This window comes from Symphalangus syndactylus, chromosome 13 (assembly GCF_028878055.3).
Source record: "Symphalangus syndactylus isolate Jambi chromosome 13, NHGRI_mSymSyn1-v2.1_pri, whole genome shotgun sequence".
NCBI classification, from domain to species: Eukaryota; Metazoa; Chordata; class Mammalia; order Primates; family Hylobatidae; genus Symphalangus; species Symphalangus syndactylus.
Window position 1 is genome coordinate 57,876,562 of NC_072435.2, and position 14,556 is coordinate 57,891,117.

The 14,556-nt window shown below is 45.8% G+C and overlaps 1 protein-coding gene across 4 annotated transcripts in view; it reads left to right on the plus strand.

Moving 5' to 3' along the window:
- Window positions 1-60: 60 nt before the first annotated feature.
- The window catches only part of GARRE1 (granule associated Rac and RHOG effector 1), a 101,642-nt gene continuing 87,146 nt past the window's right edge, over window positions 61-14,556 (plus strand). For 2 of the 4 annotated variants that reach the window (XM_055238768.1, XM_055238774.1), the window contains exon 1: window positions 61-134. The gene's annotated coding sequence lies outside the window, so the exon portion shown is untranslated. Of the gene's footprint in view, window positions 135-2,425; window positions 4,128-14,556 lie in introns of those variants that run through there. The other 2 variants (XM_055238769.1, XM_055238770.2) reach the window with 2 other exon arrangements.

Consider the following 14,556-nt stretch of genomic DNA (forward strand, 5'->3'; position numbering starts at 1 on the left):
GAGTCCGCTCTAGGCGCGGGATCCGCAGCAGCCCCGCGTCCGCCCGAGGCGGGGGCGGGGCCGGACCGGAGACGTCACTTCCGGTGTACACAGCCGGTCCAAGGCGGTGCGCTCGGGGCCGGGGCGAGTCGCAGGTGAGGAGCGGGCGCGGCGGGCGCAGGCGGGGGCTGGCGGGCGCAGGCGGGGGCTGGCGGGCGGGGTCGGGAGGTGGGCAGTGGGCAGCAGGGCCGCAGGCCGCAGCCAGGGCAGACAGCGAGACGGGCCCGCGGGGCGCCGCTCCGCTCGGGGCCGCAGGGCGCGGGGCTGCGGGCTCCCGCCCCTTGCCCGCCCGCTGTGGAGGACGCCGGGCTTTGCGGGCGCTGGCCGGGCCGACGGAAGCCCGGAGGGGCCTCCTGGCGCGAACCCGGGACCTGGGGGCGCGGCGGAGACTCGGCGGCCGCGGCACCGCAGGCGCGGGTCGGCGCCCGTCAGGCGGGGAAAGGGGACGCTCCCTCGGGTCGCCGGGGCGTGGGAGGTCACGCTGGCGCTGGGACCCGCTCCCGGAAGCCCGCGGAGGGAGGGCGGCCTGCTGGCGGCCGGGGTCCGCTGGAGCTGGCCGGGGAGGCGGCCCTCACGCCACCCCAGAGCTGCCGGGCGGGCTGCGCGCACCTTCCCGGCGGCGCCAGGCTGCCGAGGAACGCGCTTTTCCGGCCCTGCGGAGCCAGCTGGCGCATTGGGCCCGAGGGAGGGTCCGCGGGAACCGGGAGGGCCGGGGCTGAGCGTGGAGGACCCGAGCCCGAGGGGCGAGCGCAGAGTCAGGGGTGTGTCTTCCTGCGCCGCGCGGTGGGAGGAAAGAAGCGTGCCTGGTTGGCATGATAAGAATTTTGTTTAGACTTTTTAGAAATTTTCCAGAGACTCAGCTTCGGGGGCCTCCAGTTTGAAAATAGCTTGTTCTGGTCCCTCATCCCCATTATAAAAGCGGTTAATTCTGCTCTCCTGGCAAAACACTCAAGACGACACAAAAAGTCTAAGGTAGAAAATAACAGTCATCTGCCAGTCTACCATTCAGTGACAACCACTGCTAACATTTTGGTGATAATCAATACATACAGATAGGTATTGTTATTTTTATGGACTTTACAGTATGTGATTTAACCACTGATAAGCATTGAGATAATTTCCAATTTGTCACAAGATAAAGAATTCTGCCGGAAGGATTTGTTTGATATGGTCTTTTTTTTTTTTTTTCTTTAATAAGAGACTGTTGCCCAGGCTGGTCTCAAAACTTATGGCCTCAAGCGACCCTCGCTCCTTCCCCTCCCAAAGTGTTGGGATTACAAGTGTGATACTACACCTGGTCTGATTATTATCTTAGAATAAATTTACAAATGGGGTCAAAGGTAACTTGGTTTTTTTTGAGACAGTCTTGCTCTGTCACCGAGGCTGGAGTGCAGTGGCGGGATCTAGATTTACTGCAACCTTCACCTCCCGGGTTCGAGCGATTCTCCTGCTTTAGTCTCCCGAGTAGCTGAGATTACAGGCGCCCACCACCACGCCCGGCTAATTTTTGTATTTTTAGTAGAGACAGGGTTTCGCCCAGTTGACCAGGTTGGTCTCGAACTCCTGACCTCAGGTGATCCGCCCGGCTCGGCCTTCCAAAGTGCTGGGGTTATAGGCGTGAACCACCTTGTCCGGCCGTAACGTTCAATTTTTAAGAATACATAGTTTTTTTCTCCTTTGACCTATTTGGACAATTTTTCTGTGTCATTGTCATAAAAAAAAAATTCCAGCCTGGCGCTTTGGCTCATGCCTGTAATCCCAGCACTTTGGGAGGCCGAGGCGGGCGGACACTTGAGGTCAGGAGTTCTAGACCAGCCTGGCCAACGTGGTGAAACCCGGACTCAACTAAAAAAAATAGAAAAGAACACATTAGCTAACCATGGTGGCGCGCTCCTGTAGTCCCAGCTACTTGGGAGGCTGAGGCAGGAGAATCGCTTGAGCCCCGGAGGCAAAGGTTGCAGTGAGGTCATGCCACTGCGCTCCAGCCTGGGCAACAAGAGTGAGACTCCATCTCAAAAAAAAAAAAAAAAAGAAATTCATGTTTGCATCTCATCATTTCATGGTTTTACTTTTTTTGCCTTTAGTCTACCTAAAATTCATTCTTGGTTTAAAATATGAAATATTTTGTAAATGGCTAGTCAGTTCCAGATTTATTGAATAATATGTAAGCTTTATCATTTTATCATATTTTAGACCAAAAGTTCTAAGTATATGTTTGTAAGGGCTACTTACAAAGTTCATATTTAGATTTTGTGTGTGCTTAGATGTTTGCAAGTTTCTTTAAAAATCACAGTATTTTCTTTTTACAATATCTTCACAATATTTTGTTTTAAAAAAAATCATTTTCCAACACAAGTCCAGGGAATATTTCATGTTTGAGATTTTTTTTTTCTTTTTAAAGCAAAAAGTTTAGTTTATTGCCGTTTCATTTGCTTTCTTGCTGACAAGATAACAAACTCCATATGAAGAGTTCAGGTTTGTTGTGGCAACTTTTCAGTCTGGCATTTGAGATTCTAATCTTCCTCTATTTTTGCACACAAATACGTAGGTTAGCATTGGAGACCAAGATAGAAAAGTTCTCAGATTCCCTTGGCAAGCTTAGATTTTTCGATCTAAAATTATCTCCGGATTTTTGGAAGACCATGTTTTAAGCATCCTTTTTTTTTTTTTTTTAAGCAAATTGCACATGATTCTGTGAAAATTTTAATAAATGTTTATTCTGTTGAAAACCTATAGCTTAATACATCAGGATCCATGTGTCAAGTGGGTCTTCCAAGTCTATAGGAAATAATTGTTTCTGAAAGCTAGCAGACTGGGATATCACATGGGTTGGGTGTCCACTCTTTTTTTTTTTTTTTTTTGAGTCGGAGTCTCCCTCTGTCCCCGAGGCTGGAGTGTGGTGGCACAATCTTGGCTCACTGCAACCTCCACCTCCCAGGTTCAAGCAGTTCTCCTGCCTCAGCCTCCCTAGGAGCTGGGATCACAGGTGTGAGCCACCACACCTGGCTAATCACTCTCTCTTTTTTCCTCCTGTAACTTTGTCCTTGGTGAAAAATGATGATCTTCCTAGGTAGGCAAAAAAATGTTGGTTTAGATAAGGAATTGATTTGTTTTGGAGTTATTGAAAAGCAGGTTGCCGTTTTCTCTGAAGTGTAAGTTCACAGAGAGCCTGAATGTTGTGTTTGGATTAAGGAAAAACAGCAACAGGTTGTGCTTGTGCTTCAAATGTCTTTAACTCTACTGAAACTGCCCTCTTGAGGGTCCCCTAATTGATGCATGCAGTGGCCATTGCTTAATTATTTTCCTTGACTTTGATCTCAGGTATTTGGCACGGTGAGCTATTCTTTCTTGCTCTCGTGAATCTCCCGTTGATTGGCCTTCTTTTTTCTTTTTTTTCTTTCTTTTTTTTTTTTTTTTGAGACAGAGTCTTTCTCTGTTGCCCAGGCTGGAGTGCAGTGGCTCGATCTCAGCTGACTGCAACCTCTGGCTCCAGGGTTCAAACGAGTCTCCTGCCTCAGCCTCCCGAGTAGCTGGGATTACAGGTCTGTGCCACCACCCCCAGCTAGTTTTTGTATTTTTAATAGAGATGGGGTTTCACCATGTTGTCCAGGCTGGTCTTGAACTCCTGACCTCAAATGATCCACCCATCTCGGCCTCCCAAACTGCTGGGATTACAGGCGTGAGACACCACGCCCGGCCTTGATTGGCCTTCTTGACTTGGAACTAGTGTGGTCATTTCTTGAAATCTGTGACTGCACTTTCCCATTTGTCTTTACTGCTTCTCTTCATACATCTACCTTGGGGCATTTTCTGAAGCCTAGCTTTGTACCTCTTACCTCCCCTCCAAAACATGTTCCTTCCCACTTACCCAGTATATGAGTCCTGGGTAGAGAACCACCTCATTTCTTTACCTCTGCCACCACTTAGTGACCCCCGACTCAGAGTTTTCTGCAAGTCAATTCTTTTTCTCCTGCTCAGTAACTCCTGGACATGTTCCTGAGGCCATACTTTCTCCAGGTGAAGAAAATACCACTTCTGGCCGGGCGCAGTGGCTCACGCCTGCAATTCCAGCACTTTGGGAGGCCGAGGTGGGTGGATCACGAGGTCAGGAGACCGAGACCATCTTGGCTAACATGGTGAAACCCCATCTCTACTAAAAAAAAAATAAAAAATTAGCCGGACATGGCGATGGGTGCCTGTAGTCCCAGTTACTCAGGAGGCTGAGGTAGGAGAATGATGTGAACCTGGGAGGCGGAGCTTGCAGTGAGCAGAGATCTTGCCATTGCACTCCAGCCTGGGCGACAGAGTGAGACTCTGTCTCAAAAAAAAAAAAAAAAAAAAGAAAAGAAAATAAATATCACTTCTTTGCCAGGATAAGTGAGAGGATTACTTGCTCTCAGGAGTTGGAGACCAGCCTGGGCAACATGGTGAGACGTCTGTCTCTTAAAAAAATGAATTTTAGGTCAGGCACAGGGGCTCATGCCTGTGATCCCAGAACTTTGGGAGGCCAAGGTGGGAGGGTTGCTTGAGATCAGCCTAGGCAACATAGTGAGACTCCAAAATTTTCTAGGTGTGGTGGTCCGTGCCTGTAATTTCATCTACTTGGGAGGTTGAGGCCGGAGGATTGCTTGAGTCTAGAAGGTTAAGGATTCAGTGAACTGTGATTGCCACTGCACTCTAGCCCAAGCAACAGAGCGAGACCCTGTCTCAAAATAAATAAGTAAATAAATAAATAAATAAATATCACTTATCAAGGTGTCCTGTCCTTCCTGACTCTTAAGGTTCTTACCAGCTGGTGAATCACATCTTCCTTCTTGATATGGATTGTATTTGCCATTTGCTTTCTATCCCTACACCTTGATTTAGATTTTGTACCTTTTCTTAAGGGATTTCAGGCTTAATGTGGTCCTACTCTGGATGTGGAAGAGGAGACCCAGTGAATTTAGTCAAGAATTGAGTTAGCTCACATTTATGGAGTACCTACAGTATAGCCCAGTTACTTTACCGGAAGATCAGAATACAGAGCTGGGCAGCACATCCTGGGAAGAATGCCAAATAAGCAATTGTCATAAAGTATTATAAGTGCCTAGAAAGGGAGACACCAAGTAACCTCTCCCAGGTTTCAGAGATCTTGTGTGTCTTGTTCACTGCTTTGATCTCCAGGGCCTAGAACACAGTTCGTGGAAATGATGAAGTATTTGTTGAAGGAATGAATGATCATCTGAGAATGAAATCAGAATAAATGTTATACACATTAGCTGTAGAAAAGATGTAAGTCAAAAGATATTTTGTAAATGTAGTTTGAAGAATCTCAGGGAAAACTTTAAATTCAACCAAACTGACCCAGCTATAACCCCAGGAAGGCATGCATGGAATGTGTTTGTAGCCAGAAAGCTTAAACTTAATTTTGTATCCTTAGAAGAAATACTTGTATTTCTGGGAGAGGATTGGGACAGTGTCTGGAAATTGGGGTGGCAGGTCCAAGAGAAGAATTAGGTGGTATGTGTATAGCACTGTCTGGGTTCCTGACCAGAGGAGCGGTGTGCAGCGTTCCCTCCACAAAGCCATCTTCACTAATGCACAGATGGGCATATCCCTGTTGTTGCCTCTGGCTGCAAGGGTCTCTCCCTTGCTTAGCGTCTGTTCTCCCAGTACCATCTGAGTAGAAGATAGCTGCACGTGGAGATTTTGGTAAGGAGAGAATGTGAGTGGTTGAGAGCTCTGCATCTAAGCTGCTTGGATCAGATCCTGGTCTTGGGATGCTGGCTAATCTTTCAGTTTTCTGATTTGTAGAATGGGGATAATAGTAGCACCTTTCTCTTAGTGTTGCAGTGAGGGCTCTGAGCATGCTACCCGGCACCTGTGCTAAGTATTCAATGAGAGTATTAGCTCTCGTTGGTATTCATAAAGTAGTTAACTGGCGTCTGGTTCATACATCAGTTTTCTTTGAACTTAGATAGCCTAAATGATCAGTCCCCATGGAACTGCCTGTTTCTGGGTGCATTGAATAAGCTGATAAACAGACATTGGGAAGTAATGACAGATAAGCTCTTCCTAAACTGCTCATCCAGGGAATCCAGCCTGCAGTTCTCAGGGGAGACTTCTGGAGAAGGCTGTTCTTGAGCTGAGTACTGTGGGAAAAAGTAAGTCCAGTGCCACAGCAAGAGGGGAGGACTCTTGGGCAGGGGCATGACATGTCCAAAGGTGTGGAGGTGAGAGCAAGCATGAGGTATTTGAACTGCTGGAGATTGAGGGTAGAGTCTGGACAGGTATGAATAAGGAGTAGAGGGAAATGACATTGGAAAGTGGGAGCAGTCCTTAAAATAACTAATAACAATATCTAACTGGGCACTAACAGCACTTCAGGTCCTGTGCTGAGTCCTTCGACTCACTGCGCTAACCAGGTTTGATGCTGAGAGCTTTGTCTATATTGCATTGTTTAATCCTCACAACAACCCTTTGAAATAGGGACTTACCGGTGGTACGTGTGGTATTGTCACATGTCACCTGGTAGGTCTCCCTGCCTTTTTTTTTTTTTTTTTTTGAGATGGAATCTTGCTCTGTCACCCTGGCTGGAATGCAGTGGCAGGATCTCGGCTCACTGCAACCTCTGCCTCCCCGGGTTCAAGCGATTCTTCTGCCTCAGCCTCCCGAGTAGCTAGGATTACAGGTGAGTGCCACCATGCCTGGCTAATTTTTGTATTTTTAATAGAGACGGGGTTTCACCATATTGGCCAGGCTGGTCTTGAACTCCTTATCTTGTGATCCGCCCACCTTGGCCTCCCAGAGTGCTGGGATTACAGGTGTGAGCCACCACGCCCAGCTGCTGCTTTTTTTTTTTTTTTTTTTGAGTCGGAGTCTCCCTCTCACCCAGGCTGGAATGCAGTGGTGTGATCTCAGCTCATTGCAACCTCCACCTCCTGGGTTGAAGCAATTCTGCCTCGGACTCCCAAGTAGCTGGGATTACAGGCATGCGTCACCACGCCCAGCTAATTTTTGTATGTTTAGTAGAGATGGGTTTCACCATATTGGCTAGGCTGGTCTTGAATTCCTGACCTCAGGTGATCCGCCTGCCTTGGCCTCCCAAGGTGCTGGGATTATAGGCATGAGCCACCTCTCCTGGCCTCTGCTTCTTGATTCAGCCTGCACACGGCTGACAAGATAACTCCCAGTTATGTTTAAAAGCTTTTCGTGATCCTGTTTCCTGATGAATTCCAAGCACACTAAGATCCTCTGACTTCATGAAAAACCACGAAGTTAAAATGTAAAAGTATTTATATCTTAGAATTTAATAAAAACAGGACAGGTGCAGATGTGGATCAAGCTCAGAGAAATCAGTGGAAAAAGCAAGGTGCAAAACAGTGTATATTTGCCCATTTGTGTTTTTCTAATTTTAAAAAATTTCTCCACTTTTGAAGTAATATGAGCTCATTTGTTTAAAAATACATATATAGGCCAGGCATGGCGGCTCACGCCTGTAATCCCAGCACTTTGAGAGGCTGAGGCGGGCGGATCACCTGAGGTCCAGAGTTCCAGACCAGCCTGACAACACGGTGAAACCCCACCTCTACTAAAAATACAAAAATTAACTGGGCATGGTGGCGGGTGCCTGTAATCCCAGCTGTCCAGGAGGCTGTGGCAGGAGAATTGCTTGAACCTGGGAGGTGGAGGTTGCAATGAGCCAAGATTGTGCCACGGCACTCCAGCCTGGGTGACAGAGCAAGATTCCATCTCAAAAAATAATAATGTCTCCCTCTCTCGATAGGTAGGTAGGTAGGTAGATAGATAGACAGACAGACAGACAGACAGACATGAAATAGGTTTATAAGTACAGAAATAATTTCTGGAATGATAGAAAAGAAACAGTAGTTGTTTTTGGGATGAGACCCCAGGAAACCAGGCTGTTAGGCTGAGTTAGCTTTTTCTTTGCATACCATTTTGTATGGCGTGATTTTTTTCCCCTGTGTATATGTATTTTCTTTTCTTTTCTTTTCTTTTTTTTGAGACAGAGTCTTGCTCTGTTGCCTAGGCTGGAGTGCAGTGGTGCAATCTTGGCTCACTGCAACCTCTGCCTCCTGGGTTCAAGCGATTCTCCTGCCTCAGCCTCCTGAGTAGCTGGGATTACAGGCGCCCGCCACTACGCCTGGCTAATTTTTATATTTTTAGTAGAGACAGGGTTTCACCATGTTGACCAGGTTGGTCTCGAACTCCTGACCTCAAGTGATCCCTCCACCTTGGCCTCCCAAAGTGCTGGGATTACAGGCGCGAGTCACCGCACCCGGCCAATGTTTTCATTGTAACAATAACTTTTAAAATAAATGTCTATGATGTACATGGCTGTTGTGTAGAGTGAATGTAGCATAGAGGTTAAGAGTGAGGACTGTGCAAGACGGCTTGGGTTCAAGGCCTGCCCCTGCCTTGACCTCAGTTTACCTCCTCTGAAAATGAGGAGGTAGTAATACCTGCCTCCTGGGGTTGTAGTGAGGCATTACTGAGTTAATATTTGTAAAGTCCTTGGAACAGTTCCCAGGAGGTATGTGTTTGTCATTGTGTCTGTTGCTCTGTCCCTGTGCTGTGCATGACCGTAAGTGTAAAGATGTGTTCGGCCTCCAGCCTGGGCGACAGCAAGACTCCGTCTCAAAAAAAAAAAAAAAAAAAAAAAAAAAAAAAAAAAAAAGATCAGCTTCTGTCTCTGATGCTCCCAGTTCATTTGGAAAGGGAGAGCATGCAGCGAATGACAGAGACAGCAGAGGCTGCAGGAGTCAGAATGGCTCCTTGGGAACTGAGGTGGCCCAAGATGGTTTCATCAAAATGGTGGATGTTAAATATGGGTAATTTCTAGAGGGAAAATAACACAAAGGGACTTTTTCCAAGGTTGTGTGTCCCAGCCAGCCTGAGGCAGGCAGAGGAGTCAGAAACAGGACAAGAGCTTTGAGGAGGCCTGAAATTGGGACATGTCATGTGATGACATGTCTTTTTTTTTTTTTTTTTCTGGGGGATGGAGTCTCACTCTGTTGCCCAGGCTGGAGTGCAGTGGCACAATCTCAGCTCACTGTAAGCTCTGCCTCCTGGGTTCACGCCATTCTCCTGCCTCAGCCTCCCGAGTAGCTGGGACTACAGGTGCTCGCCACCGGCTAATTTTTTGTATTTTTAGTAGAGACGGGGTTTCACTGTGTTAGCCAGGATGGTCTTGATCTCCTGACCTTGTGATCCACCCGCCTTGGCCTCCCAAAGTGCTGGGATTACAGGTGTGAGCCATCACGCCCGGTCGGCATGTTATTGTTATATGGCAGAGTTTTTCTTGGCGTATATGAGACAATGATATGATTTGTAAATGATGTCATCTTTGACTCAGTGAAGTGTGGTTGCCCTGCCTTGATGTTTGGAATGGCTGTGAGGTGTTCCTGTGTGATGTATTTAACAATCCTCGTAATGCAGGGCACGTGGGTTATTGCTCATAGCCAGTGTTGCCAGTGAGTGTTCTTGTCGCAGGCCTCTACATTAACCGTGAGTCTGTTCTAGGATTCGTGCCTAGATAGAGTGTGGCTTTTCTTTCTTTTTTTGTTTAAGTCATTTTAATTATGTTCCTGGTGTCTGCGCCACTGTCAGTTAAGTGTGTTTTCAAATTGACAGTTGCAAAGAATCATAATGGGAAGATTTTTGAAAGTAGAATTAGAGCAAGATATTACCTGAAAAAAAAATCTGATTTTCTTACTAAAAATGATTTTGGGATTAAGTACTAGTGAGATGCTAATTATGGCCAGAAAACCTGGAAATACTTGCGTCTTCCCTCACCCCACCCCCAGGTCCCCGAGGTGGATGTATGTGCATGGGAACAGAGGCTGGGGAAAGCTGGCTTGGCTCCCAGACTTGGGTGCCGCAGGCTCTGGTGACCTAGGCAGGAAGAGGCGGAAGTGGTTCCTCTCACCAGCCACAAGGACCTGTGCTGCTCCTGGGTGTCAAGGTGGGAGAAAATGCGCTATATCCTTGTGCTTGAGTCACTTTGTAATGTACTTTGTAATTCGAGGTGATGCCCCTGCTCAACTGTGTCCCTTCTGTTCTTGCCTCTGGCTTGGGGTTGAAAGAGGAGGGAGTGGTGGGCAGGGAAATGGGAGGAGCCATGACCTCTTTCCCCTCCAGCGCATAGGGCATTAGTTCTTTTAGTTTGTTGCCTGGACTTGGGAGTTGGGCCCAGAGCTGCAGGAAGGTAAGTTTTATTTCTGAAAGTTGTTTTAACTTACAGATTTTGGGGGTTCGAGGGAGTTTGTTTTCGACTAGTAGAAGACCAGAATTAAGAATTGCGGTGGAAGATGAAATGCTACCCTCTTACTAATCCATGGCCTCTTTCAGAGCAGTAGCTTTCATTTACAGAGACTGAGGGTATGGCAGAGGCTGTGCTTTATGGATTTAATCCTCAGCAGTACTGAGGCACAAGAGTTAGGTGACTTGCTCAAAGTTAGTAAGTGCCATTTATTCAGCGGATGTTTACTAAGAGCAGGAATTCACATCTAGATCTGTCTGATTCCCATACCCATACCAGTAACTACTGCATTTTGGAAGTGCGTGGTTTCCATGAAGTTTCTTTGTACTGGAGCATCTACCTGAAAGGCAAGGGCCTGAGCATTTTCTCCTTTTCCCTTATTAACGGTAAGCTCCTTGAGAGCAAGCATTATGTCTGTCTCTTCACCACTGCATCCTGGGTGCCTGGAGCAGTGCTATGCACTTAGGAGAACCTTGGTGAACGTTTGAGTATGTGAAGGCTCATGGCGCAGATAAGTGGCAGAGCCAGAAGCCAGCCTGGAGGTGAACCACTGCGGGCCTGCTCTCTGGGGCTGTCTTCCCTGCCTAGCGAGTGGATGGTGAGGAATCACCTAGAATTTTCTCATTTCTTAATGTTTGACCTGCTGAAATATTTCTAGGGAAGAATGGGCTTCCTGGCTGTGACTCTGATTTTCTGTTTTGTTTTGTTTTTTTTTTCTGAGGCTGAGGAGTCTCGCTCTGTCACCCAGGCTGGAGTGCAGTGGCGCGATCTCGGCTCACTGCAACCTCTGCCTCTGGGGTTCAAGCGATTCTCCTGGCCCAGCCTCCTGAGTAGCTGGGACTGTAGGCGTGTGCCACCACGCCCAGCTAATGTTTGCATTTTTAGTAGAGATGGGGTTTCACCGTATTGGCCAGGATGGTCTCGATCTCTTCACCTCGGCCTTCGAAAGTGCTGGAATTACAGGTGTGAGCCATTGCACCAGGTGACTTTCTGGTCTTTTTGAGGGATGGGAAGGTTTGCTGGGTTTGCAAAATTGGAGTCAGTGTTCTCAGCTTGGAAGAGATGTTATAATTTATTGATAGAATTTTTTATGGATGCCTTAAATTCTCAGAAATGATCTTGAATCTTAAATTTATCTAAAATTTATATAATCCCTCTCCATAGTGAGAAAAAAATTTCTAAATTATAGTTTGATTTACCTATTTATATATAAGCTTCTGGGTACTTGTTTTATTTTCCCCATTTGAGGTTAATTTTGGATAGGTTCCATAGTGCAAAGTTGTTAAGAGTGGCAGTATAGAATTTTTGTTTTCTTGGGCCAGACGTGGTAGTTTAAGGTTGTAATCCCAGCACTTTGAAGGGCCGAGGTGGGAGGATCGCTTGAGGCCAGGAGTGCGAGACCAACCTGAACATCACAGCGAAACCCCGTCTCTGCAAAAAAATTAAAAAATTACCCGGGCATGGTGGTGTGTGCCTATAGTTCCAGCTACTTGGGAGGCTGAGGTGGGAAGTTGCCTGAGCCTGGGAGATCAAGGCTGCAGTGAGCCGTGATCACACAACTGCAGTACTCTAGCCTTGGCAACAGAGCAAGAGACTGTAGGGTCTCACGGCAGCCTCAGTCTCCCTGGCTGAAACCATCCTCCTACCTCAGCCTCCAAAGTAGCTGGGACTACAGATCTATGCCAGCACACTGGGCTAATTTTTTTTGGTTTACTTTTTAGTAGAGTCGAAGTCTTGCTGTGTTGCCCAGGCTGGTCTTGAGCTCCTGAGCTCAATCAGTCCTCCTACCTTGGCCTCCCAAAGTGCCAGGATTACAGGTATGAGCTGCCGTGCCCAGCCAAGACCCTGTCTTTAAAAAAATAAGTAAAAACAAAAACAAAAAATAGAATTTTAAGTCTTCTTGAATAACTTTCTAATGGACACAATTTTCAGTAATCCAACCTTTTTTTTTTTTTTTTTACAAGTTTTGAAAACTTTTTTTGGATACCTGGGCTTTTGCACATTGTACCACACTGTAACAAAAATAAACCGCAAGTTTCTAACTGGTGTAGATTATTGATTTTTTTTTAACAAATTAGGTTTGAATAAATTATATAATTGCTTTGTGATTTTTTTTTTTTTTTTTTTTTTGACGGAGTCTCACTCTGTCGCCCAGGCTGGAGTGCAGTGGGGTGATCTTGGCTCACGGCAACCCCTGCCTCCCAGGTTCAAGCAGTTCTTCTGCCTCAGCCTCCTGAGTAGCTGGGATTACAGGTGCCTGCCACCATGCCTGGCTAATTTTTGTATTTTTAGTAGAGACGGGGTTTCACCATGTTGGCCAGGATGGTCTCGAACTCCTGATTTTGTGATCCACCCGCCTTGGCCTCTCAAAGTGCTAGGATTAGAGGCGTGAGCCACTGCACCCGGTGCTTTGTGATTTTTTTTTTTTTTAAATCTACTTAGAAATAAATTATTTTCACTCCCTGATTTACACTTGAATTTCCACCAGCAACACAATTTGTTGTCTCAAATGTTTTCATAGTACTTGGGCACATTTGATGCAGAAATTTTTAATGGTCCAATACTATTTTAGTTGATAGATGAAACCTTCATTTTACCTGAGCAAACTTTTTCAGAAGTTTAGGAGCCAGCTTTGTTCATCTTTTGGTGATAGGTGGTGGTTTGTATGTGTTTGTAGACAAAACTTTCCTTGGCAGGGATTTGCCCCCTTTTTTGTTTCTTCTTCCTTTGAAGATCTCTGTTTAACAAAGATTTTTTTTTGGCTCACAGTGTTCGTCTAATAGAATTCCTTCAAGAATTCTAATACTAGTTTTGTTTTGTTTTGTTTTGATGGCAGCAGGTTTTGAGAGTGAGCTTTTGACTTCATAAGACTAAAACAACAGTCTTAGAGTACAGTTAAGTCCATTTGTTACCAGAAAATCAGACAGACAGCTAGGTCTATCCTCATCAGGACCAAGTAATACTGGATTTTTTTTTTTCATTAAATGTTCACTATTTTTCTTTGTATGAAATTGAGGCCAGGCATAGTGACTCACACTTGTAATCCCAGCACTTTGGGAGGTCGAGGTGGAAGGATTGCTTGAGTCCAGGAGTTTGAGACTGACCTGGGCAACACAGTAAGACTCCGTCTCTTAAAAAAACAAAAAAGAAAGAAAGAAAAAAGAAATTGAATGTGTGGTGATTACTACCCGTTTCATTTACTTTTTTACTTATTAACGTAGTGACCGTTTAAAAAAAGTTACACGTTGATCTTCCTGTTCCTCCCCCACCAAAAATAAAAGCAAAAACAACAAACCACCCCTCAATTGAAACAAAATTAAGCCTGTTCTTTACCTATATGACTACTTAGCACATTTGACCAATTTTTTTAAAACCTGTTATTTTGAGAGTAAATTTTGGCTCTGTTGACCTTGCGGTTAGAAAAGTTGTTCTTCTGCTTAAATGAAATGATCAGTTGTTTGTAGATTACCAAATATAAAAGCTCTTCAGAACCGCTAATGATAAGTTGCTTTGGCTTCATAGAGGAACGCCATGGTTTGTGGTGGTAAATTGTTACAGAGCAAATGTCAATACCAGAGGCGGTCATGGATCACCACGTGGAAGCAGGTTGTTCCCACGTGAGACTGGTAGCGAGCAGGTGCTGCATCTGTCTCCTTTCCCACTGCATCCTGGGTGCCTGGAGCCTCACAGGGTTGTCCCGTGTTGGGGGCGGGGATGGTTGTAGAAGCCTCTTTATTTTACTTGTGATAGATTCTGGCACTGATTAGAATGTTTATTCAGTAGTTTTTTCCTATCTGCCTGAGTTTTCATTGCTCAATATAGGATAACATCGTCTTCGGATTTTGTCAACCGATCAATTATATAGTCGCTCTTTTGTTTTGTTTTTAAAATTTATTTTTCTTTCTTTTCTTTTCTTTTCTTTCGAGAGAGGCCCTCGCTGTGTTATGCAGGCTGGGGTGCAGTGGCATGATCATAGCTCACTGCAACCTTGAACACCTGGGCCCAAATGATCCTCCTGCCTTGGCCCTCTGAAGTGTTAGGATTACAGTGTGAGCCACCACACCTGACCTTTGTTTTGTTTTGGTAGCTACCTCTTGACTAGAAAAGTAGTTTAATCTTGGCCTCCTTAAAACTTTTTCATTGGTATTTTTTACTCTGCTAGAACAGTTCAGTTTTTGCATGTGTTCAAGTGAACATGCTTTAGTATTAATTCCATGGAAGCCATTTCTGTAGAATAGGCTAGTGTCCAGTTTTGT